General features: G+C 48.8%; 1 protein-coding gene across 2 annotated transcripts in view; it reads right to left on the bottom strand.

Moving 5' to 3' along the window:
• Positions 1-26,262, bottom strand: part of PTPN3 (protein tyrosine phosphatase non-receptor type 3) — a gene marked incomplete at both ends in the record, with an annotated part of 171,735 nt that overhangs the window by 121,457 nt on the left and 24,016 nt on the right. Inside the window, one exon of one of the 2 annotated variants that reach the window (XM_080708450.1) lies at positions 10,152-10,246. The exons of the other annotated variant lie outside the window; for it this stretch is intronic. Of the gene's footprint in view, positions 1-10,151; positions 10,247-26,262 lie in introns of those variants that run through there. 2 annotated transcript variants of the gene reach the window in all.

The following is a 26,262-nucleotide window of genomic DNA, read 5'->3' as shown; positions in this document are numbered from 1 at the left end:
GGTACAGTGAACATACTTGTAATCGAAATACTTGGGAGGTTGAGACAGGAGGATTATAGGTTCATGGCCAGCCTTAGCAATTTAGGTCCTCTACAACTTATAGAGACCCTGTTTCAAAATAAAAAATAAAATAGGGCTAAAGGTATAGATCAGAAGTAGAGTGCCCTGGGTTCAATCCCTAATACTCCCCCCACAAGTAAATAAATGAAATGAAAAAAAAAATCAGCCTGGCAACTTCTACATAAAATAAGAAATGCATAACTGCTTCAATGCCAACACTTCTTTATAATGAGAAAAATGCCAAAGGGTATTGGGAAAATAATAGAAGTATATATCCTGTCTCACACACTCACTTGCATGAGATCTAGAAATACTCCCAAGATCTGGGGGATGAAATGCTAAGAGTGGGCACCAGCAGGGCATAGTAGTGCACACTTGTAATCCCAGTACTTGGAAGGCTGAGGCAGAAAGATCACGGGTTCAAGGCCAGCCTCAGCAACTAAGGGAAGTCCTCTGCAATTTAGTGAGACTCTGTTTCAAAATAAGAAAAATAAACTGGGCATGGTGGTGCACACTAGTAATTCCAGCATTTGGGAGGCTGAGACAGGAGGATCATGGTTCGTGGCCAGCCTCAGCTACTTAGTGAGGTCCTTTGCAACTCAGTGAGAACCTGTTTCAAAATAAAGAATGAAAAACAGGGCTGGGGGCGCCTCTCAGAGGTAGAATGCCACTCAGTCCCATCCCCAATACCACAATAAAATAAAATAAAATAAAATAAAATAAAATAAAATAAAATGAAAAATAGGATTGGGGGTGTGGCTGAGAGGCAGAATCCCTCTTGATTCAATCTCTAATAACACACCACACACACACACACACACACACACATACACACACACACACACACACACACACACACACACACACACACACAGTAGCAGCCCCTGCTCTGCTTCTGCCTAACAGCACGCCATGGGTATACCACATCCCTTTCAGGACCTCAGGTTCCCCATCTATAAAAACTAGAGCTAGAAAAAATTTATCCAAGGTGCTTTCAGTTCTGACATGTGTGCCACTCTCTGTTGTAGAAAAAGTGACCCTGAACTAAATGCTTCTACAAATCTGTGAGTGTGTGGTGCTGGGGATTGAACCCAGGGGCATTCTACCTCCAAGATATAGCCCTAGTTCAATTCTGTTTATTCTTCATTTTGAAACAGGCTCTCACTAAGTAGCTGAGGCTGGCTGCGAACCTGGATCCTCCTGTCTCAGCCTCCCAAGTACCGGGATTATAAGTGTGTACCACGATGTCCAGCTTGGGACAGTACATTTTTAAGCAGGAAAAATCTAACAGTACAGTTAACTAAAGAGTCTTCCCAAGGCTTTGAGAAATGAGCAGCGCTAGTACCTGCGCTCTAAGAACCAGAACAGTCCTCATTTACTAGATTTTCCACTAAAGCCACCGATGGCTAGATGGATGAAAAACACCCTGCTGCCCTGGACAATGTCCTTGTGGCCCATGTGACTGGGATGCTTCCCAGAAAATAGCTTGTATCTTCACATTTTCACCCTACAGCACTCTATTCTATGAGGTCATGGTTGATTTTTTTCTTCTAGGCTGAAAATGAGGGAAAGAGCCTGACTGCCCGGAGCCAGAGCCAGAGTCTGACCCTGACCCTGACCCGTGTCTGTGCATCTGATATAACCGCAGAGTGACCTTGTTACCAGGATCCTTCTAGGCTCGTTTCCTGCCTAGTTTCTCTGTATCCAAGTCCCTGTCTGCACCTACTGGTCATCCAATGCCCATCGTCTTGTGCCCAGGTTCCCAATGCCACCTGTTTCCCTGCCTCTGCCAAAGGTTAACATCTTGGTCCTGATCCTGGAGCTAGGGCCAAGAAAGGGAAGTGGGCATCGTGCAGGAAGAACAGGACATATAGGGGGAGGACCGTGAGCACTAGGGAAAGAAGCGAGGCCTAGGGAGACAGCCTCCAGCTCTACCTTGCTTTGTTTCTGGAATTCTACTTGAGTTTGGGCATGGGCAGCAGGGCTGGCTCACCTCTCCCTGGAGGCATCATGAACCCAAGCCCCTGCTTTTCCATCCAGCCTGGGAACCTGGTGAGGCTCCAGGCTCGCTCAGTCCCTGAGGCAGGAAGGAGCATGGCAGAGGAGGGCTGAAGAGGCTGTTGTAGCAGGAGCAAGGTGTGGAGGTACATCCGAGGCAGCGTGTTGGACCACAGATGCTGGACTCACGGGTCACGCCAGGGCAATGGATCAGCTTTGTCCTCATCCAGGTGGTGGATTCCTAGTGCTGGAGGGTTTTCTAGACCGGCCTCCTTGGCAATGACCTCAACCCCAAAGACATACTTTGGTAGGTGACCAACGTCCTGATCTGCCTAGGGCAGTCCCAGCTGAGGCCTGTCCATCAGATGCGATTATTAATAGCACCACATTCATTTGCAAAATGTTCTGGTTTGGATGATAAATTCTGTTTTTTTTTTTTTTTTTTTTTTTTTTTTGAGCTGCTAGGCCTGCAAAGTTAGAGGCGCACTTAAAGACTGCTGCTCCAGGTTAGGAGGGGCCTCCAGGGTAAGGCCCAGCCCTCATCAAATGTTCCATTTGCCTCTCCAACATCCCTGCCAAGCCATTCCCTGGTGTCTGCTCATATACCTGCAGGGATAGCAGGCTCACTATGTCCAGAGCAAGCCTCTCTTTTTAAGGGGAAGGCTTTGTTATAAAAATAGTAGGGTTCAAAACAATTTGCATTTTGATGATCCCAACAAATAAAATATCCCTCAGGAAAGGAAAGAGGTAGAGGTGGGGGAAGCCAGAAAGCCTGCTCAACCTTCTTCCATCCCACTTTCCTCTCTTAGCAAATACTGACCGAGTGCATTTAGTGGTCCAGGCACTATGCTTGGCACTGGGGATATAACCGTGAGTTAAAACAGACAGGCCCATGGGGCTGAGAGTACACATCAGTGGTAGAGTGTTTGCTCAGCATGCATACGGCCGTGGGTCCAATGCCCAACACCACAAAAACAGACAGGCCCATATTGAAGGACACGTGACCGAATAAGTGACCTGTGCGCTCTAAAAACGTCCAGGTCATAAAGGACAAATCAAAGTTGAGGAACTGCTCTGGTTTAGAGAGGACCAGAGAGAGAGAGACAGGACGACGACTGAATGAATGCAGCACAGGGTCAGAGATTCTCTGTGCTACAAGAAGGACACAATGGAGACAAGCGTCATAACCTGAATATGGGACTACAGATTCAGTAATAACATTTACTGTAACAACATTGATTTTGTGATTCTAAAATCTGTACTGTAGTTATGTAAGAGAATGGCCACTACTTTTAAGAAACATATGAAGGGGGAAAGGAAGCCTATTACTGATCTTCAAATGGTTTAAAAAAAAAAACATACATAGAAGGATCAAATAAATGGGATAAAATGGATGTGGCGGCGATCTGGGTGAAGAGGGTATGGGAGTTCTTTGTTCTCTTCTTATAACTTTCCTGTAAGTCAGAATTAGGTCAAAGTAAAAAGTTGAAAGGAAAGAATAAAGCTTAGAGAAAGTTAAAAAAAAAAAAGGCAGGGGGAGGAGAGGGAGAGAGATCCTACCTTTGCAGAGGTCACAGTGTAGCTGGGAGGGAGGTACTAATACAAATAATTAAGCTAATTAACTGCGAAAGTGCCTGTGTGAGCAGTGCTATCAAGGAGGGCGCTCTAGTGGTGCAGACACTTACAGCAGTCACAAATCAGGAAGGCGTCTGTGGTCAGAGCCAAGACCCAGAGGATGAGCTAACCCAGGGAGAAGGTGGCCCAGCCCTCCCAGGCCGCCCAGGCCCTGTGGCAGGAGGGGCGCAGGGGGCGGAGCTAGGAAAAGACCGCTAGAATATGCAAGTGAGGGCCTGAGGGAGATGCCAGGAGATCCATTCTGTCTTTATTCTGAGGCAGTAGGAAGTGTTGGCTGGCTGCAGGGTAGAGAACCGACCCGAAGGCTGAGAGGGCTCCGAAGGCTGCCATGGTGAAGTGTTGGTGGCTCCCTCTGGAAGCAGCCTATGTTTCTTCTGCTCCCCAACACTTCAGCTTTCTGTGACCACCTTGTATGCATCTGCTAGCCAGAGCAAGGGATGGGGTGGGGGAGTGCGGCTGGTGAGCTGGACGGCTCAGCTGCACACGGCCCTCTGCAGGCGGCAGCACTGAGTGGTCAAGGCCAGGGGATGGAGCTGGTGGCTGCCGCCCTCATCCAGGGACTCCGCTCTAGGCCTGAGGCTGACTCATCAGAGAGAGGTGGGGTGCAGAGGCCAGCTCTCTGCACCCCATATTCAAGTCCAGGGCTCCTTATCAACACAGCACCCAGCCAGCCAGGGCGCCCGCGTGGTCCTGAACCCTGCCGCTTAGCCCTTCCTGCAGTCCTGAGAACTGGCCCCAGAGTAGGCAGTAGTGCACAGCCCCTGCAGCTACACTCAGCAGGCACTTGCACTTGATTCATGAGGGCCAGGACTTGATTCAAAGAAAGGGGAGGCCCTGAGTTTGATCCCCAGCACCATATACAAAGACCAAACAAAACCATGCCAATTCAAAGGAAATAGGAAAGCCAGGCATGTGGCACACGCTTGTAATCCCCGCATTTAGGAGGCTGAGACCGGAGGATCGCACAGGTTTGAAGCCAGCCTCGGCTATGTAGTGAGGCTCTCAGCAACTTAGTGAGACCCTGTTTCCAAATAAAATAGGTCTGGGAGTATAGCCCAGGGGTAGAATAGCCCCTGGGTTCCACCCCCAGTACCACCACCAAAAAAAAAAAAAAAAAAAAAAAAAGGCTATTATGTTACTCACTTTACAGATAAGTGACCTCTGGGGACAGATCTGGTTCGAACCTTGGCTGCGCTGCTTACAAGCACTGTGTCCTTGGGGTAGTCACTCCATCTCTGAGTCTCAGTTTTCACCATCTGCAAAGTGGGGCTGGTAGGAATGAGCAGGATTCAGAGACGAGAAAGCTCTTTGGAGGCACCAGAGGCTAAGCACAGAAAACCTACTCCAAACTCCACACTGCGTAAACATTTGCTAAAAGCCTGCGTATCCTGACGGTCAATCATGGGACCTGATGTTTCCAGGACTATCCCAGTTGCAAATTCTCTGTCCTAACTTTCCACATAAACCATCAAAATGGCTCAAAAATTCCACTCTCTCAGGATCCAAACAGCTCCCAGGCCGCCTCCTCCTGCACTGTGGAGCAGCACATTCTTTCTCTGACTATCACAATCCCAGCCTTGGGTCCAGAGAATGCTTTTTAGCATAGCCCTGCAGGTCTCCTGAGGGAGCAGGGGCAGAGCCCCTCCAGGCAGTGCTGTCCCCGCTGGGCTGTTTCCTGGCACAACAATGTCAGAGGTGGCTGAGCCGCTACAGAACATCACCCACAGGACACACACCGGGTGAAGGAGCGCAGCTTGACCACAGTGCTGCTGTGAGGATTAAATGAATAGGTTGATGTTTGGAAAGTACTCAGCCAAGTGCCCGGCAGCCATATTAGTGTTGAATAAGTAAAACCAGAAACATCTGTGGCAGGAATTACTCCTGCCTCAAAGACAACCAAAGACCGGGTACAGTGGCATATGCTTGTAATACCAGTAGTTGGGAGGCTGAGACGGGAGGACCGCAGATTCTAGGCCAGCCTCTGCAACTTAGGGAGGCTCTTGGCAAGTTAGCGAGATTCTTGTTTCAAAACTGGGTGGGAGTGGTAGCAGGGAGGCAGAAAGCTCCTGGGTTCAATGATCAAACACACACAAAAAGACAACCAGGGCATCACTCTCATCTGAGGAAAACAAGAATAGACACTATCCCCCTTTTTTTGGTGGTACTGGGGGTGGAACCCAGGGGCTTTCTACCCCCAGGCTATACTCCCAGACCTATTTTATATTTTATTTGGAAACAGGGTCTCACTAGGTCGCTGAGAGCCTCACTAAGTAGCTGAGGCTGGCTTCGAACCCGTGCGATCCTCCTGTCTCAGCCTCCCAAGTGCAAGGATTACAAGTGTGCGCTACCACGCTCCGGGGGCACTGCTCCTTTTGCTGGGTGCCACCCAGCCCAGTACAGAGATGGAGGAGCGCCTCAGCTAGAGGCATGGGTCATGTGTGAGCTAAAGTCAAGAGGAATAGCCAGTGTGGTGGGGCTGCACGTGTAACCCCAGCTACTCAGGAGGCTGAGGTGGGATGATGGCTTGAGCCCAAGAGCTAGAGGCCAGCTGGGAGAACACAGTGAAGCCCCCATGTCAAAAAGGGAGGGAAGAGGGCGAGGGCAGAAGGAAGGCACTGAGGCCAGGGAGCAGTCAGCATGCCTATACACAGTCTTATCGCTGCATATGGAGCCCAGTGGCAGAGCGCTTGTCTAGCACCTGCAAGGCCCTGGGTTCAATCCCCAGTACCAAAATAAACCATGCTAGGTCTCTCTGTGCCTCTGCGCCTCTGCTCCTGCCACGCGAAACATCCTGAATGCCATCTTTTTTCTACCTTCAAACTCAGAGCAAATGCCAACCACCAGTTGGGCACTTCCTCCTGTCCCTCGGAGTAAACAGCTGGCTCCCCTAGTGGGACTCATATGGGCGATGGAGACACACACACACCCACGCCCACACACAAATGTCACTGTCCTCATGACTCCTCCTTCCAAGGCAGGGTCCAGCTTTCACCCCTGCAGCCCAACATGTAGCAGAGACTCAATAAATGTCTCAACGCGCTGCTGGATCTGTGCTCACAGTGGCCCTGGAGCAATCTGTAAACTTGCAGGTGGCAGGCAGGTACAGACAGGAGCACAAGCTCTCTGTAAATGCAGGATCTCTGGGCCTTAGGAGTCATGGCCCGATCAGATTTCATCCAGAGGCCTATGGGGAGCTCACCTGGTCTCCAGGAAAGGAGACAATTGTAAGATCAGAGCCTAGGTCACCTGGGCCCAGACAATAGCAGTGTGGACCTGACCTGGTACTGCCCCATCTGAACTGAGTTGGGAAGAAGTGCCCACGCCCGGGGAGCTGCCCCGCCCCCGCCAGGCCCTGTGCTGAGTGCCTTCAGCATTCCAGCCCCTGGGAAGCAAGGAAGAGGGATCAGCCAGCTTTCCAGGAACTCATTGTCTCCTGGCAGGAAGGTGAGTCCTGGGATAAGGTCAAAAGGAGCTCTCCAGGGTAAAGAGGGAGAGATACACAGTGCTGGTCCCTTCTGACTGTGACCTGCCACAGTCCCTGAGAACCGGGGAAGGGGGATGCCAGGTCTCCTTGCTCCCTCCAACCCCCAGCACTGGCCCCTTCTGGAGGGTTATATCTACTCTGTCTGTCTCTGTCTCTGTCTCTGTCTCTCTCTCTCTCTGAAGTACTGAGGATTGAACCCAGAGACATTCTACCCCTGAGCTACACCTACAGGCCTATTTTGTTCTATATTTTGAAACAGGGCCTCACTAAGTTGCAAAGGGCCTCACAAGTTGCTGAGGCCATCCACCAACCTGTGATCCTCCCATCTCAGTCTCCCAAGTACTGGGATTACAAGCATGCACCACCACATCCTGCTTGGTTCTATTTGTTCCAGAAAACAGCATCCCCGTGAGCCTAGACCTAGTTCAGAAGGTTACAGCAATCCTCCACTCTCTGCTAACTCACTCTCTGAGTCCCACACTCTCTGCTAACTCAGTTTCCTCACCAGCAGGGAGCCAACAGCTCACAGTCCTCACCCAGCTCACAATCTACAATCCAGGAGCCAATCTCAATCCTGAGACTAATTACCTCAATCCTGAGACTAATTACCATCCTGGAGACTGCAACTGCTTTCTGATTTGCTTGTGACTCCGCATCCCTAAGATCTGACCAAGAATCTTAAAAGCTACCAGAGGAACTTTGGTATAACAGACAAAATGACGGAGCGGCAACACAGCCTGAGACCCTGAATTTGCTTCTGAGCAAACCTGGGTGGGCCCTTTCTCCTCCCCAAGCTGTCCCCAAGGGCCCACCATGCGTGTGGCCTGAACTGCAACAAGGAAGTCCATCCAGGGGCCCTGGATTCACTGCGGTCCACTGGCCTCCTCCGCATCCCCACCCAGCAAGGCACCTGCCACACAGAAGCAGCTTGATAAATGGAGCTACTCGGAAAAGCCTTCAGCAACCTGACCTTTTCCATGCCCCTGCTAATGTCTAATTTGTATGTACCAGTCCTTTTTAGGAGAAGGCAAATCACCGGAGACAACCAGGATCAATAGAGAGTATTAGGCACGTTTTATTCTACTCTAATTCTCTGCAAATTGGTATTCCATTAAGTGTATGTGAAATTTATGGAAGCTTGCTATAAACTGGAATATTTAACTAGCACGGCCTACTCGCTGTCAGATGATAGCTGACTGATGTTAATTTTCAACTAGTCAATTCCAGAAAGGTTTCCAGCTCCCAATACACTCGACATCTCTATTTAATCATCAGGAAAGCCATCAAGGTGAAGGTCTTCAACAAAGGGCAGCATAGAGAAGAAGAAAAAGTCCTGCCCCCAGAGGCAGAAGACTTAACATCCCAGCCATGCCATAGACCGTGTGATTCCACTAGCAGAGCCGCAGCTCCCGCATCTGTTAAATGGGAGCTGCAGAAGGGCAGTGTTCAAAGTCAAATGAGATGACAGGCGTTCTCTGCAGAGCTTTAGGTGGTGATGCAAAAGTGAGCTGTGATCATAAAAACACAAGACGAAATCCTCAAACAGCTCTGGCTAATGTCGGAAAGCGGGATTACCTAAATTGGTGGTTCTAAAGGAAGAGGAGGGGGCATTTCTGATAGGCGCAACTAGGGGGGGAAGTATCACTCTTGGAATCTACTGAGTGGAGATAAGGATGTGGCTAAACATCCTACAGTGTACAAGACAGTACCCTCCTCCAAGCCCCAAAAAAGAATGATCAAATCCCAAATGGTAACTGTGTGCCCCTGAGAAACCCTGATGTAAGCAATCACTTAAAGTTAGGCCTGAGAGCTTCTGAGAACACAGATCTTCCTAGCCAGGTTTGACTCTCCCAAATCATCTGCCTAAACATTTGCAAGAAGGATCATCTTGTAGAACAGCTCTTTTGTAAGTGAAGCCAAACTGCCCATTTCTGGAGTTTCCGAATGCATAAAACTGACTTTAAAGAAGATGCTCTCTGATTACCATTAGGCTAAGTTGTTTTTCCATGGCCTCAGCCTTCAGCAGAAGTTCTCCTGGGCACAAAGACAGGCCCTGAAGATGCTTACCTAATTCTAATTTCCTAGTGAAATGGGAGCCACGAGGGTCTCTAAATGAATTAAATTCACATCACACCAACTGCTCGCTTGCTTTGTGCCGGGCACGGAGCCAAACACCTCCACATAATTTATCCTACTTAATCCACCAACGACCCAAGGAGGTGGGCATTATTACCGGCTGTTTGCAGGGGAGGAAATGGAGGATCAGAGAGGTTAAAGGACTCGCCCAAGGTCACCAGCTGGCCAGGGGGGAACCCTGCTTGCACGGAGCTCTCCAGTTTCCGAGCCAGGAGCCCTTCCCACCACCTCCCCAAACCCAGGTGTCAAGTTGTCTCAACTTCCCATGAATGTTTAAGGCCACCGCAACTTCTCCCTAAGTTTAGATGGCAGAAAAGTGGCATTTCCGGGGAGCGGGGCGCTGGTGCACGCACTGCCCCACTGCAGCTGTCTCACCGCGGCTACCTGATAAATCATTCCATATCGCCCGCGGAGAGGGGAGGGTTTATTGGCGCTGGAGTTCGTGCCAGGCCCAGGAAATGCCATCTTTGAAAGCCGAGAGGCACGCTCGTCCGGGGAGCGGGCGCTGCGCCCCAGGCGCGGGGTCCGGGTCGGGGTCGGGGTCGGGCCCGGGGCGCGGGCGGAGGGCTGGGCGGTCTGCGGGTCCCAGCGCACGCCCCCGCCGCCGCCCCGGCCCCCGCCCGGCCCCGCCGCCCCCCCCCGCCCCGCCCTGGCCGCCGCCCCCCGCCCGGGCCGCAGGTGACCCGCGGAGCGCCCCCGGCCCGCCCCGACGTGGCCCGGGACCCCGCCGCCCGCGCCCGCCGCGCGCCCGCGCCCCGGCTCGTGGGGGTGGGGCGGCCTCGCGCGCCCCCGGGCCGCGCCCGCGCCCCTCCGGCCCGCCGGGGCCCCCGGCCCGTACCTGCAGCATCCGGGGGCGCGGGGCGCCCAGGTAGGTCGCGCGTGCGGGCGGCGCGGAAGCTCGCTCGCGGCGCGACCTGGCCGCCGTCTGAGCATGCCCAGTGCCGCCCGCGGGCGGCTCCCGCCGGCCGGCCGCGACGGGCCCGCGCTGGGCGGGGGGCAGGGGCGGGCGCCGGGCCGGCCCGTCGCCCCCCGCCACGGGATCCCCCGCCGAGCCGGGCGCCCCGGATGTCCAGGCGCCAGGCAGCAGGCAGGCGCGCAAGCCCTAGGCAGCTAGTGGGCACCTACTGTGTGCTCGGCCCTCCGGGACCCATGCCTGGAGTTGTCGCCCAAAAGCCCTTTCAAATGAGGGGAGGGTTTGCTCAGTGGGTCAGTGGCTGAACTGGGGGTCTCGTCGACTTCCTGCCCAGTGCTTGTTCCCAGAGAAAACTTCCCAAGGTCTATCCTCCCACCTCCTGTCCCCTGCAACTCCAGGGGCACCTTTCTGTCCCACTCTGAACTTAACCAACCTCTGGCCGTTTGCACATGCCTGTCCCTCTGTGTGGGACGCCTTGGCCCAGCCTTTCACGTGGCTGGCACCTTCTCACTGTACCTACGTCCTCTCTTTGGAGAGGCCTTCCCTCTTTTTCTTTTATTTTCTGTTTTTGTAATAGGAGTTGAACCTAGGACATTCTTTTCTTTTCTTTTTTGTAATAGGAGTTGAACCTAGGGCATTCTATCTCCTAGCTACACCTCTAGCCCCCCCCCCCTGCTTTTTTTTTTTTTTTAAACAAGTCTCCCTAGGTTACTGAGGCTCAAACCATTCGTGGCGGCTGGCGCACTCTTGCAATTCCAGCATTTGGGAGTCTGAGACAGGAGGATAGCGGTTCACAGACAGCCTCAGCTACTTAGTGGGGTACTTTACAACCCAGTGAGGCCCTGTTTCAAAATAAATAATAAAAAGTAGGGCTGAGGGTGTAGCTAGGAGGTAGAATGCCTCTGGGTTCCATCCCCAGTACTGCAAAAATAAAAATAAAAATAAAAAAATAAATTGCCGAGGCTGGTTTTGGAACCTGAGATCCTGCTGTCTGGGCCTCTCAAGTATTGGGATTACAGGCGTGCGCCACACCTGGCTCCCTGACCACCTTTCTAAATTAGCGCTCTGCTCCTGGCCGGTATCCATGTTCTTAATTTTCTTCAAGCATTTGTTACTATCCAGATACTTATAGCGTCCCTTCTTCACGCTTGGGGAAGGTAGACGGGCAACCAATAAACAGCAAATTCTCAAAGGACTTAGCATGGGAGAAGGTGCTAAGTTCTTGAAGGGAGAAGGAGCCAGGTGAGAAGGCTCGGGTGGGGGATAGTGTGGCTTTCAGAGATGGGCAGATCGGGCCCTGGAGCTGATGGAGGTCTGATCGGGTGGCCGGGTCGGGTGGCACCCGGAGAGGTGACACTTCAGCCACGCAGGTAAACGGAAAGGGCGGTCCTGGGAGAGGGAACGGCGGGTGCAGACTCCCTAGCACAAGACCGCTTAGAGCCGGCAAGAAGGGCAGAGTAGCTGACTTTGTAACATCACTTTGTCTAGTCTTATGATTTGCTTACTTATCAAAAAGTGTCCCCTCCGGAATGCCAGCTTTGGGGCTGTCTTGGCGCAGTGATCCAGCCTTTACCACCGTGCATGGCTGTTAAAAGTACTGAATAAAAACAAGGATGGAGAGATGGTAGGATCGCTCCGGTCCGGACAGGAGGAGATCCAGGGAGCCCTGGCACTGCCCGGAGGAGATCCAGGGAGCCCGGGCACTGCCCGGAGGAGATCCAGGGAGCCCGGGCACTGCCCGGAGGAGATCCAGGGAGCCCAGGCACTGCTCGGAGAAGATCCAGGGAGCCCGGGCACTGGAGCGGGCGGCTCCCGGCGGCGCTGGGGAATTCCTACCGAGCGGAGTCCCAGGGCTGCGCCGTCGCGCCCCGCCCCGGCCCGGCTGGGTTGCCAGAAAAACCTGGAGCCGCGGCAGAGGCCGGAACCGCTCGGACGGGCGAGGAGCGCACTGGGCATGCTCGGAGCCGGGTGTGCAGCTAGGAAGGAGGAGCCCTTTGGGGACAGGAGACGCCCCCCCCCCCCCCCCGCAGCGCCCCACCTGGCCCTCCGCTCCAGGCCTGGTTTCGCCGCCCCCTCTAGGAAGCTGCTGGGGAACATTTCCCCCGCCCCAAAGCTTGGTGAAAAAAACTTGCAATTCAGATTCAGCAGACGGTGTACTCTGTCACAGTGCCAACTGCTGAGTGAACTGGGACAAGCGCCTTACCCTCTCTGTGTCTCGCATAATCCGTGACACCCACGCAGCGTGTGGGGATGGAGGGAAATACGTGAACCTGTTTAGTCCACTTTAAAGACTTGGGTGGGGGTTGCTGGGGATTGAACCCTGGGGCATGCGTGTGCTTTGCACGCAGCTTTACCGCTGAGCTGCACTCCCCAGCCCCAAGAGCCTGAGTGCCCACCTCAATTACCCACCACCCTCGAGTAAATTTGCCAGCTGTTGGGATGAGGAGACCGAGGCTAACAGACACGCGAATTCTTGCAGTTTTCCCAGCCGGTTCTTCATTAGAATTTAGCGCCTTTCCCTTCTGTCAACCATCATTCCTAATTAATGTTCCCAAATTGGAACTAGAAATATCCATACACCTAAAGGAAAACGCCTTTTTTTTTTTTAATCATGCATCTCAAGCTGGGCGTGGTGGAGGCAGGCCTATAATCTCTGCACTTGAGAGGCTGAGACAGGAAGATGGCAGGTCGCAGACCAGCCTCAGCAAAGTAGCAAGACCCTCAACAACTTAGTTAGACCCTGATTAAAAAAAAAAAAAAAGGTGGGAATGGGGGTGTAACTCAAAGGTAGATCGCCCCTGGGTTCAATACCCAGTACCAAGGAAAAGAAAAATTTTTAGTCAGGCACGGTAGGACAAGTCTATAGTCCCAGTAGTAGGAAGGCTGAGACAGGAGAATTGCAGGTTCAAGACCAGCCTCAGCAACAAAACAGGACTCCTAGTTACCCAGAGAGACCCTGTTTCAAAATAAAACTGGACTGGGGGTGTAGCTTAGAACTGGAATATTCTTGGGTTCAAGCTACAATATCACAAAAATAAATATTTTTAGAGGGTTTTGGAGGTATAGCTGGGGAGGTTCAATGCCCCTGGTTTCAATTCCAGTAAATAATAACAACCACCACCACAATAATAATAATAATAATAATAATAATAAATAATAAAAGAAGAAGAAGAAGCATGTCTTTCTTTTCTTTTTTGCAGTACTGGGGATGGAACCCAGGGGCATTCTACACCCTCAGCCATATTTTTTATTTTGAAACATGGTCTCACTGAGTTGCAAAGGGCCTCACTAAATAATAGCTGAGGCTGGCCATGAACTGAGATCCTCCTGTCTCAGCTCCCCAAATGCTGGGGTTACAAGCATGCGCGCTACCACACCCGGCCTTTAAAGCTTGTCTTTCAAATCACCCAAACAGGAACAAAATGAAAGAACAGTCCCCAAACTGAACACAAACCGAAGGCTCCACAGCAGAGGAATTATTGATTAGGGTATGGCATATTAGTTGGAATAACATCTGCACTGATTTAGAAAGAGTACCCTGCACCAGGAAAAGTAAGGAACAATCCAAAGTGAAAAAGATAAAAACCAATTGTGTGATGACTCCGAGCACATGGCCACCAAGACAAGGAGACAGAGGAAACTGTTACTAGTCTGATTTCTTGCATGTGTGGTGGAATTCTTTTAAGTGTACCTAATCCCTTCTTTTAGTTGATTATTGTCATAGTGCTGTGTTTGCAATTATAAGCATTTCAGAGATCAAATTATTATTTTTTTGTTTGTGTGTGTGTTTGGCTAGGGAGTAGCTCAGTGGTAGATCTCTTGCCTAGCTCAAGTGAGGCCCCGAGATTCAGTCCCCAGTACTGCAAAAAACAAGAACAACTAAAAATTATTTAATAATAACTACTGCCATCAATCTCAAGAACGTCCAGGATTTCCCACGCACCCTCTCTTTGATGCTCACAGTCCTCACAGTCCTTACAGGACGTTTTTCATTCAGAGCTGGTAACAGGCAGGGTAGGGTTTATTTGTTTGTTTGCTTGTTTGTTTGTTTTTGGTGGTACTGGGGGTGGAACCCAGAGGCTTTTCTACCTCTGGACTATACTCCCAGACCCATTTTATGTTTTATTTGGAAACAGGGTCTCACTAAGTTGCTGAGAGCCTCACTAAGTAGCTGAGGCTGGCTTCGGACCTCCTGTCTCAGCCTCCCAAGCGCGGGGATTACAAGCGTATGCCACCACGCCGGCCAGGGTAGGGTTTGAACGCAAGCTGCGGGGACTTAGAGGCCGGGGGCTGGGATTTTGGCTCAGTGTTCTCTGTGCAGTAGTTTACCGCATACTGATGATAAGAGAACCTATGTGTCATTTTATTTCGTATCTTTTCCCCTTATTTTCTGTATCTCTTGATGCATCCACAGGTGACAGATTACCTTTAAATGTTCTAGTATCCTTGTGACTGTTTTATTCATGGGGCCAAAATGGGAAAGCCCATCCTTTTAATCTGTGGCACCTAGAGGGACATAATAGTATTATCATCAGGGACAGTCAATCTGATATCATAAGCTCCCAAACCTTATTCAAATGGGGCTTTTCGCCGGGCATGGTGGCACATGCTTGTAATCCCTGCGCTTGGGAGATGGAGACAGGTTCAAAGCCAGCCTTGCTGGCTTAAGAGACCCTGTTAAAAAAAAAAAAAAAAATATATATATATATATATATATATATATATATATATATATATATATATATATATTAGGTCTGAGAGTGTAGCCCAGAGGTAGAAGGGTTTCTAGGAACCCTAGTACCACCCAAAACAAAACACACACACACACACACACACACAACAAAACACACACACACACAAACAAATGGGGCCTTTGGATGGATACATAATCTTCTGAGTCTGTGGTTGAGCCTAGCTAAATCTAGAGCTAATTGGCCCAGTTGGGGACAGGGCTGTGACAAGTCCCAGATAATGAGGCTGCTCCAGACAGGACCCACAAAGATGACTGTTCCTAGGCAATAATTTTATAGGCAGGTTACCATACAGTCTAACCAGGGCCCATGAACTCTCAGGACCACGCTGTGATGAGAGATTACAGATGCTGTCTGCAGAGATAAGCCAGGGACCAAGAGCAGCACTCCTCCTACTGCTGTTAAACTCAAGACATTTGAATCAGCTCTCCCTTTTTTTTTTTTTTTTTTTTTTTTGTACTTGGGATTGAAACCAGGGCATTCTACCTGTCTACCTGTGAGCTACACCCCCGAGACTGTTTTATTTATATTTATTTATTTATGCAGTACAGGGGATGGAACCCAGAAGCACTCTTCCTCCGGGCAACACCCCCAGCCCTATTTTTTTTTCTTTATTTTGAAAAAGGGTCTCACTAAGTAGCTGAGGCTGTCCATGAACTGTGATTCTCTTTCTCAGCCTTCCAAATGCTGGGATTACAAGCGTGTGCCATCACAACCAACTTCCCTTTCTATTTATTATATTGAAATAGTGTCTTGCTAAATTGCTGAGACTGGCCTTGAAACTGCCATCCTCCTGTCTCAGCCTACAACGTACTGGGATTTCAAGCATGTGCCACCACACCTGGCTCAGCAGTTTCCTTTTATTGGTGCTGCTATACTGTACCTAGCTCAGAAATTCAGAGACCATTGGAAGACCATTAGATCATTAGAAGACAACAAAGAGATTCACTTCAGCTGGGCATGGTGGTGCACGCTTGTAATCCCAGCATTTGGGAGGCTGAGACAGGAGGATCCGGGTTCACGGACAGCCTCGGCTACTTAGTGAGACCCTTGGCAACTCAGTGAGACCCTGTTTCAAAAATATAGAATAAAAAATAGGGCTGGGGGTATAGCTCGTAGGTACAATGCTCTGGGTTCCATCCTCAGTACCAAATAAAAGAAAAGAAAAGAAATAAAGAGGTTCACTTCATTAGAGAGAAGATATGCCACAAACTGAATATACATCACTAGTGCTGGGCCAGATTCCTACAAAGGGAGCAAGAAATGAGCGATAGATGCAGTGGCACCTGGCGGTAGTCCCAGTACTTGGGAGGCTGAAACAGGAAGATCACAGGTTCAAGGCCAGCATAAGCAACTTAGTGTGACTCTGTTTCAAAAACAAGAAGTAAAAAAGGGCTAGAGGTGTCGCTTGGAGGTAGAATGCCTCTGGGTACCAGCCAACCCAGCAAACAAAAAAACAGATGAGCAAGGAACACGGTCCTTAGCAGCATTCCAGAAAGTGCCACTTAGGCAGAAGGTCTGGTGCCAGGCGCTGCAGGCCGGCAATTGGCTGGGGAGTTTATAGGAAGAACTTCCTAGAAGAATCAGAGGACTGTCATTCCCATCAGGACTCAGGAAGTCTGGGCACCACTTGGACAGCTGAGCAGTTGACAGGGCGGGGCTCCCAGCTGACATGCTAATGCTCATGAATTATTTGTGCAGCTAATGGAAGCTCCAAAAGGGCCTGAGAATCCGGAAACACGGGGGCAAATGGGGCTGTTATAATGACGTGAAGAGAATGCAGTAAAATTACATGCACAGCACGGTCTCCGCTGTGTAGTTACTGGGTTGAACTGCATACAATTTGCCAATGTGTGGGTTAATAAAAATGGTTCAGCATGGGCAACTTCCTACGTTTCAACTCAGAAGGAACACAGAAGACAAAGACAAGAAAGAATTATGCCAGGGGGCTGTGGCTCAGTGGCAGAGCGCTTGCCTGGCATGTGCAGCTCTTGGGATCCTTCCCCAGCACTGCAAAACAAAAACATCACATGGAATGGTGGCTGTGTCTGGCTGTGCACGTGTGTGTGTGTGTGTGTGTGTACGCGTGCGTGTGTGTGTGTGTGCTAATGGGGATTGAACCCAGGGGCATTCTACTTCTGTTCTACACCTCAGCCCTTTATTTTTAATTTATTTATTTTGTTTTTAAACAGGATCTCACGAGGTTGCTAAGAGTCTCGCTATACTGAGGCTGGTCTCAAATATGTGATCCTCCTTTCTCAGCCTCTCTAGTGATGTGAAACAGATGCATGCCACCGTGTCCAGCTGTCTATTATATTTTAAGCAAGCTACGGAAGGTATTCAAGTCTTTGAGCATCTATTTCTTCTTATGTGTTTACAGTTCACTAAATCTTATTTCATAATACGGAGTGTGTGTGTGTGTGTGTGTGTGTGTGTGTGTGTGTTTTGCTGGGGATTGAACCCAGAACACATTCTACTTCTGAGCTACACCCCCAACCCTATTTTATTTTTTATTTTGAAACAGGGTCTCACGAAGTTGCAGAGAGCCTCGCTAAGCTGCCGAGACTAGCCTCGAACTTGCAATCCTCAGCTTCCCAAATACTGGGATTACAGGCGTGCACCACCATGTCTGGCTAGGATTTTTTTTTTTTTTTTTAGAAAAACAAAGCAAATTTAAAAGTTGGCAAACAGAAGAAAATGATGTAGAGGGAGGATAAATGGTTACTCTGGAATTGTACAGAAAGTAAGAAGCTCTTTTCCTGGAGAGTTGGAACTGGCTGGGGCCGATGGCATCCGGGTATCTGTTCAGGGGAACAGTAATGGGTTGGGGAGAGAGAAACAGGAAGAGAAAGAAGTGGTCAGTGAGGAACATGTTGGTATAATTCAGAAGTGTTAGTCAAACCCAGGACGGCTCATCCCCCGAGCCTATGCTCCCTGACTCCACTTTGAGAAACATTTATTTCACGGTGCTGGGACCAAGCCAGGGCCTCTGGCGTGAGAATCAAGCGCTCTTCCACCAAGCTACACCCCCACCCAGGAAGCACAGATATTTAAGCCTAATGTTTTAGCCATTGCAAAATGCCTTATATTGCAAATGATCACTGAAAAGAGTTTTGTTCTATAAAAGTAATTAACAAACTTAGTGTGAGAACAAGAGCAGCCTTAAAATGATTATTGTTAATTAGGTATTAGAGAATTCGTTCATTTGACAAATTTTTTTGGAGGGGTGGTAGTGGGGATTGAACCCAGGGGCTTTCTACCTCCAAGCCAAACCCTCAGCCCTATTTTTATTCTTTATTTTGAAACAGGGTCTCACTAAGTTGCAGAGGGTCTCACTAAGTAGCGGAGGCTGGCCTCAAACCCGTGATCTTCCTGTCTCAGCCTCCCAAGCCCAGCCCTATATTTTATTCTTTATTTTGAAACAGGGTCTCACTAAGTTTTGAAGGGCCTTACTAAGAAGCTGAGGATGGCTGCGAAGTGTGATCCTCCTGTTTCAGCCTCCTAAGTACTGGGATTACAAGCGTGTGCCGCCACCATGCCCAGATTATATGTAGATATTTTCTGGGCAACAAGTCCCAGGGTCCTTGAGGGAGCAGATTAGAGGAAGGAGCAGATTCGAGGAAGCTGGTGAGGCTTGGGGGCTTACAGAGGTATCAGGGTGGGAACAAGGTGAGGGGGATGGGGAGTCTTTCTCCATCAGCTCCAGCAAGGACTCAGCTTTCCAGACTGAGCTAGATGGGAGGCAGACCCAATTTACTGGCTGTCAGACTGCTTGTCAACACTTTAAGTGGTAAATGCTGTCACTTTGTTTCTTGTTGTTTGTTTGTTTGTTTGTTTGTTTGTTTTGTGGTACTGGGGATTGAACCCAGGGACATTTTTTTTTTTAATTTTTATTTGGAAACAGGGTCTCCTAGGTTGATGAGAGACACACTGCTTTCTGAGGCTGTCCTTGAACCTGTGATCCTCCTGTCTCAGCCTCCCAAGTACTGGGATTGCATGCACCCATCACTACCCAGGCCTGGCTAATGCTGTCTCTTTAGATGGACACTTGATGTCAACAAAGGAACCAAAATCCTGCAGCGCCCCTCTGTTATAGGAGGATTAACCAGAGGATCCTGATGGTGTGTGTGTGTGTGTGTGTGTGTGTGTGTGTGTGTTCCTGGGGATTGAACCCAGGGGCATTCTACCGCTGAGCTACACCTCAAGTCCTTTAATTTTTTAAATTTTATTTTGAAACAGGGAGTCACTAAGTCACCCACCGTGTGTTGGCCTTGAACCTGCAATCCTCCTCTCTCAGCCTCCCAAGTACTGGGATTATAGGTGTGTACCATCATGTCCAGTTTCTGCATATGTTTTAGTATTATTCTAGAAATGGGAAGATAACATTAAACAATTCTCCCAGAAGGTTCCCAGACCTTTCCCCAGGTGCTCCCCTCAGGATATACAGAGTTTGAAAAATGATCTTCTGACATACACATGCCATAGAACTCACAGAGGACCAGACCGTAATAGACTTGAAGCGTGCTCTGTATGTTGGCTGCTATGTGGGAAAATGCCAGTGGAAGTGTAGGGTCTTGGAAGTCCTGCTCTGGAAACCCAAAGCACTGGGGATTCTCCATCAACAGAGAGCCGTGGCCTTCACAGTGAAGACAGACCAGGAGAAACTCAGAGGACAGCGGTTGGCCCCCTCTGTAATGACCCTCCCTCAGAAGTGTGGTGCCATTTTACCAAACTCAGAGCGAATGGGCCGTCCAGACTTCCCCAAGCACACTTTCAAGGCAGGCTGAAAGTAGGAGAGGAAAAAGTGCCCAGGAAACACAGAGCAGCCGTAGCTGTGAAAAACCAGCAGGAGAACTTGGGGCAATCCCTCATGAAAGAGGCAGGAGAGTCAGGAATCATGCTGGAGGAAGTGTTTCTCTAAGTGTGACCCGGGAACCAGCCACATATGCAAGATCATCTTGGGCTGGGCTGGGATGCAGCTGTGGTGGACTGGGTGAAGACCACCCTGGGAGGGAATCCTTGGAGAACAGCAGGCTCCAAACCTGGGCACGCACTTCCTGAATCTCTGGGTGTAGGTCCCAGGGACCTGCATTTTATAATTTAAGAATCTTGTGCATGCTAAAGTTTTTATTTTTAGTTTTGCTTTGGGATTTGAGGGGGGAGGCAGGTATTAGGGATTGAAGCCAGGGCCTCAAACATGCTAAGCATGTGCTCTATTCCCATCCTGGGACTACCTGTGATGTGTTCAAGTCAAGCTGAGTCTCCTGACTTACTAAGGCCAGAGTATTATTTTTCATTAAGATTTGATTCAGTAATATATATATATATATATATATATATATATATATATATATATATTGAACATAGTGGGGCATGGTGGCGCATGCTTGTAATCCTAGTACTTGGGAGGCTGAGACAGAAGGTTTGTTGGTTCCAAGACAGCCTCATTAAGTAGTGAGACTGTCATCTACCTAGCAAGACCCTGTTTTAAAAAAATAAAAAGGGCTGGGGTGTAGCTCAGAGGTAGAATGCCTCTGGGTTCCATTCCCAGTACCAATAAACAAACAAACAAACAAACAAACAAACAAACATAATACTAGTACATATTTATTTTCTGTTTTTTTTTTTTTTTTTTACAGTACTGCAGATGGAACCTAGGGGCATTCTACCTCCAAGCTACACCCCTAGCCCTATTTTTTATTCTTTATTTTGAAACAGGGTCTCATTGAGTTGTGAAGTACCTCTCTAAGTAGCTGAAGTTGTTCATGAATTGTGATCCTCCTGTCTCAGCCTCCCAAATGCTGGGATTACAAGTATACACCACCCTGCCTGGCTTAGTACATATTTCAAATGCCAATTCACAGAAGGAAACAATTTCCCAGCACCAAAGTCTGACAACATTTGTACTATGATCTCCAATATACATATACCAAGAACACAAGCTTGTTCTTAAGGGTGGGAAATTTTACTAAGAGATAATAGCCTCGTAGGTATCACGGAGGCTCGGCTGAATGGCTGAGGATGTCTGAAACCAGAGCTGGACTTCTTAAAGGAGTACACATATATGGGGTAGAGAGGAGGGAAGGGGAGATGGAGTAAGGGCATCCCCTAGAGGCCAGTGGGGACTCCCAGGTGTCAGGCTCTCTGCCCTTAACCTCCGGTGCCTGATACCATCCATCACGGTCTCCTAGGCTAACAGTGAGCTAATCATGTGACTGGTGAGGAGGCGGTAATGAGGGTAGTACTCATGGCCGTGATGTTTGCTAAAAGGAGTGGACCTTAAAATAAACACATCAAAGTATGCAGGATACACACAAAACTGAAACTGAAAAGGTCATTAACTCCGGAAGAGGAACTAGACAAGCGTGGGGAGGGGAGGGATGGAAGTTTACTTCTTGGCCTAAATCTTTTTGTATCCTCTGAGTTTTCTATCATGTGATGTCTGACCTATGTAAAACTAAAGACATTTTCTCCAGAAAAATATAATGAAAGTATATTTATTTTTCTCAAAATTTATTTTGTTTTTCCTGTGTCCTTCTAATTCTTGCTGCCCAACCATCCAGCTCCTGGTTACTTGGTAAATTAAGTCTCTAACTTTGGCCTGGGTATAGCAATGGATACTTTGCCAGAAGGAAACAAACATAGTTTTAGAACTCTTGCTCCTATTGGAAATTCAGTGTTTAAAAGATGGAACAAAAAAGACAGCTTTGGGATGAAGATAAAAGAGACAGAAAAAGTGGTTTCATTGACCTCAGGGTCAGGAATGATGCGTACCCGCACAGGTGATGGCAATTTGGCCCAAGAAGCCAGATGGAGAACTCGGGCCTCCCCGGAGGTGACATCCATCAGAAGGTGACTATCTGAGGACCCGTTCTTGCTTGGCTCAATCTTTCATCTCTGAGGAGCTGGGCACTTGATCTGGGACCAGGCAAAGACTGTGTGTCCCCGCTCCTGGTGACATTTTAAGGACAGGGCTGCCGTGTGGCTTACCAGTACTCTGGTGACCTTTTGGCACTGCACGGATGACACATCACAGGATTTCCTCAACTGCGCCCTGGCATCCTGCTAGGATATCTTTCTCATTTTTTCCATGGTCCACACAGTCATTGCATCACAGTCCACACAGACTGTCCGGCGATGCCTCTATAAACATGAGTCACGTGTGAAGTTAAAGGGATCTGTGTTCAGCCAGAGATGGCAGCGTTCCTGAGGGGCATCATCTTCATGTAAGGGGTGTGGGATAAGGAGGGTCGTAGGATTTCCTGTTATAATGCCTGGGTGGCGCTCCCTGCAGTGGTCACCAAGACCTGCACAGATACTGCTTTTTCATCCCTAACTTCTTTCCTAGGATGTGGTTCTCCAGCCATCACATCGGAATATGTTACCCGTCCCCCATGTCTTCATCTTTGTCATAGCCTGTCTTCTGTTGCTATAACCAAACGCCCAAGGCAGAGTAATTTGCAAAGCAAACAGGTTTATTTTCATGGCTTTGGAGGCTGGGAAATCCAATATTGGGTGTCTGTATCTGGTCATCTGATGAAGCCTTTGTCCTGCTTGCAGAATTGAGAGGGGAAGGAGGCTCACGTAAAAGAGACAAAACACAAGGGCCTGCCTTACTCTCTAACAGTTCCCTCTCAAAACATCCAATCCAGTCCTGTGAGCGTCGGTAAGCCCAGTCTTCTGAGAAAGGCACTCGCTTCTCTTAAACATCTAAGAGAATGCTTAATGGTAAAATGTCCCTGGATTCAGCCTCAGTACCACAGGCTCTTGGTGTGCAGGACTCACCACCATTAACACCGGGAATCAACTTTCAACGTGAGTTTTGGGGGAAAGACCATATTCAAACCTCTGGAAACTTCTTGGGCCTTTTACAACTTGGTTCTTGATGCCACCACCTTGTCCAGCCTTGGTCATCTGAGCCCAAGCATAGGCACAACCCTCTTGTTTGCTTTCCCTTTAAGAATAACAACCATCCACATCAACCTTCAGAAACCATTCAGCTCAACATCTCTGCCTGCTGAAATCCACCACAATTTTTTTTTTTTTTAATTCTTCTGATACTGGGGATTGGATTCAGGAGGATTGGATTCAGGAGCATTCTACCTCTGAGCTACACCCCCAACCCTTTTTTATTTTGAAACAGGGTCTTGATAGGTTGCTGAGGCCCTTGCAAATTTGCTGAGTCTCCTGGAACCTGTGATCCTCCTGTCTCAGCCTCCCAAGTATTGGATTATAGATGTGCATCACCACTCCAGACCCCAACATTCTTTTTTTTTGGGGGGGGTACTGGGAATGGAACCCAGGGGGCATTCTATCTCCAATCAATACCCCCATCCCTATTTTTATTCTTTATTTTGAAACAGGGTCTCACCAAGTTGCAAAGGGCCTCACTAATAGTAGCTGAGGCTGTCCGTGAACCACGATCCTCCTGTCTCAGCCTCCCAAATGCTGGGCTTACCAGCCTGCGCCACCACGCCTGGCTCCCCAACATTCTTCAAGGTTCATCTCAGAGGCGACTTCTTGCTACGTTATCTCAACTCATTCGGAGCTCTTTAACCCCTGCACTGTGTAGGTCATGGATTGTTGTTTCATGCTTCTCATTGTATTTTGACTTGTACTTAATTATTAATATATACACCTCTTTCGGGAAACTCTTGAAATATTCACTGAAAGATCTTCTAGTGCCATAGGACTGTGACTTTTAGTTGTGTGTGTGTGTGTGTGTGTTGTGTGTGTGTGTGTGTGTGTGTGTATGTGTGTGTTACTGGGGATGGAACCCAGGGGCATACTACCTCTGAGCTATACCCGAAACCTATTTTATTTTTATTTTGAAATAGGGTCTGGCTAAGTTCGGGGAGCCTCACTAAGTAGCTGAGGCTAGTCACAAACCTGAGATCCTCCTATCTCAGCCTCCCAAGAACTGGGGTTACAGGCATGCTCCACCACGCCTGGCTTTGTGACTTTTAGTTCTGAACAGTGTGCTTTTGTAAAGGACGGTCAGCCCCTTAAAAATTGTTTGCCCTCTTGTAGTGAGCAAGAAGAATTATGCTAAAACTAAAGGTCCTTTGTCAAACATCCTTCCAGAGCCCCGTGTGGTGGCGCACACCTGTAATCCCAGTACTTGGGAGGCTGAGACAGGAGAATTGCAGGTTGTGGCCAGCCTCAGCTACTTAGTAAGATCCTCAGTAACTTAGCAAGACCCTGTTTCAAAATAAAAAATAAAAAGGGCTGGGGTTGTAGCTGGAGGTAGAATGTCCTTGGGTTCAATCCCTAGTACCAAAATAAATAAATAAAAAGAAAAAATAAAAAGAAAGAATGCTTCCGGAATTTTGTTTCCTAGCTTGATAACCAGTCAACCCTTAGATATATAGAAATGAGATACAGAAAGATGTGGAGAAATGTGTCCAGCAGTGTCCCAAGTCCAACGTAATTAATCTGTGATGGGCTATCATCATGCGCTCTCAGTTTCTTGCCTGTGTGAAATAATTAAAGGAGTTGGGACATCCTCCCCGTGCACCTGAGCGTCACCTCGCTGCACCGTCAGAAGGTCTGCAGGTGGAGGGCACACCCTTTTGTTTCAGCCTGCACTGCTGAGCGAGCTGATTCCAAACCAGCTCCGAGGCCCCGTGACCTCCAGATTTAGGCAGACAAACTGGTAATAACAAGGTCAGTACAATTCCTCATGGAAATTACCAGGGAATAAAGAGAGGCCTCAACCCTTTCGGTGTTTCATGATTTCAATTTCACTGCAACCTGGAATCATCTCCAGCCTCAGCCGTGGGAAGCGGCCCCATGGTTTTGTCAGCCCCTGTGACAATGCTTCATCCTCACACAACAGGGTAGCTGCAGTGAGAACCGCCTTCACATCTCTCCCAACCTTGCACAATCTGCAGGAACTGGTTTCCTCTGACTGCACGGGCAGGTGGAGGGGCTCTTCCTTCCGTGTTGGAATTCCACTAGATTCACACCCTAACACCTCCTAGGCAATTGGGCAGGTGTGCTATCCCAGCTGTGAACTCTCCTCTCTTTCACACCTATGTGTGAGCCTAGATAGAATCTCTTACTTAGGGTGTGCTGAGCGTTGGGTATGGCAGCACACGCCTGTAATCTCAGTTCTTGGGAGCCTGTGACGGAGGATTGAAGGTTCACGGACAGCCTTGGCAATGTAGTGAGACTCAGCAACCTTGCGAGACACTATTTCAAAAAAAAAAAAAATTAAGTTGGGCGTGGTGGTGCACACTTGTCTTCCCAATAATTGGGAGGCTGAAACAGGAAGAGTGCAGATTCATGGCCAGCCTCAGCAACTTAGCAAGGCCATCTGAAACTTGGTGAGAACCTGTTTCAAGATAAAGACATAAAGGCCGGGCGTGGTGGCACATGCTTGTAATCCCCGCCCTTGGGAGGCAGAGACAAGAGGATTGAGCAGGTTCGGAGCCAGCCATGCTGGCTTAAAAGACCCTGTTTCCAATTTTAAAAATATATTTTTAAAAAATAGGTCTGGAAGTGTAGCACAGAGGTAGAAGGGCTTCCAGGAACCCCAGTGCCATCAATCAATCAATCAATCAATAATAAAATAAAGACATAAAATAGGTTGGGCTATAGCTCAGAGGTAGAATGCATCCACGTTCAATTCCCAGTCTTATCTATCTATCACCTATCTATCTATCTATCTATACTATATACATAGGGCTGGGGTGTAGCTCAGAGGTAGAATGCCCCTTGGTTTAATCCCTAGTAACACACACACACACACACACACACACACACGTGTACTGTGCTGAATTAGTATATTTTCGGGGTGTTGGGGATTGAAGGCAGAGCCCTGCACAGGCTAAGCACTTTCCTACCACTGAGCTATGCCCCCAGCCCCTGCAGTACCTTACTGATATGTTCAAGTCAAGCCAAATCTCCTAACTTACTAAGGCCAGAGTATTATTTTCCATTACACTTGATTCAGTGATATAAAAAATATACACGATTCCAGTACATATTTCAAATGCCAGTTCATATGAGAGAACAATTTCCCAACAGTGTTATCTAGATTTTTCTCAAGTTCCCTGGGTTGAGGTCAGTCTTTGTAGTTAATATTGGGTTCCTGACCCAAACACAGCCTGTGCCAGTTATGAAGAAAAAAAAAAAAGGCCAGTTTTCCATGGTTTGGATAAAGAGGCGACCGTGGGAACATGTACAACCATTGCTCTACTTCTGGTAAAGTCACTGAAAACCCAAGTCAGCCTGGCTCTCCTGTGTACCCGCACGGAAATGGGGACAGATGAGGCCTGTCC

This window comes from Muscardinus avellanarius, assembly GCF_963383645.1.
Source record: "Muscardinus avellanarius genome assembly, chromosome: 13".
Taxonomy (NCBI): Eukaryota; Metazoa; Chordata; class Mammalia; order Rodentia; family Gliridae; genus Muscardinus; species Muscardinus avellanarius.
Note: the sequence above shows the minus strand (reverse complement) of the source record. Positions and strands in the feature narration are given on the sequence as shown.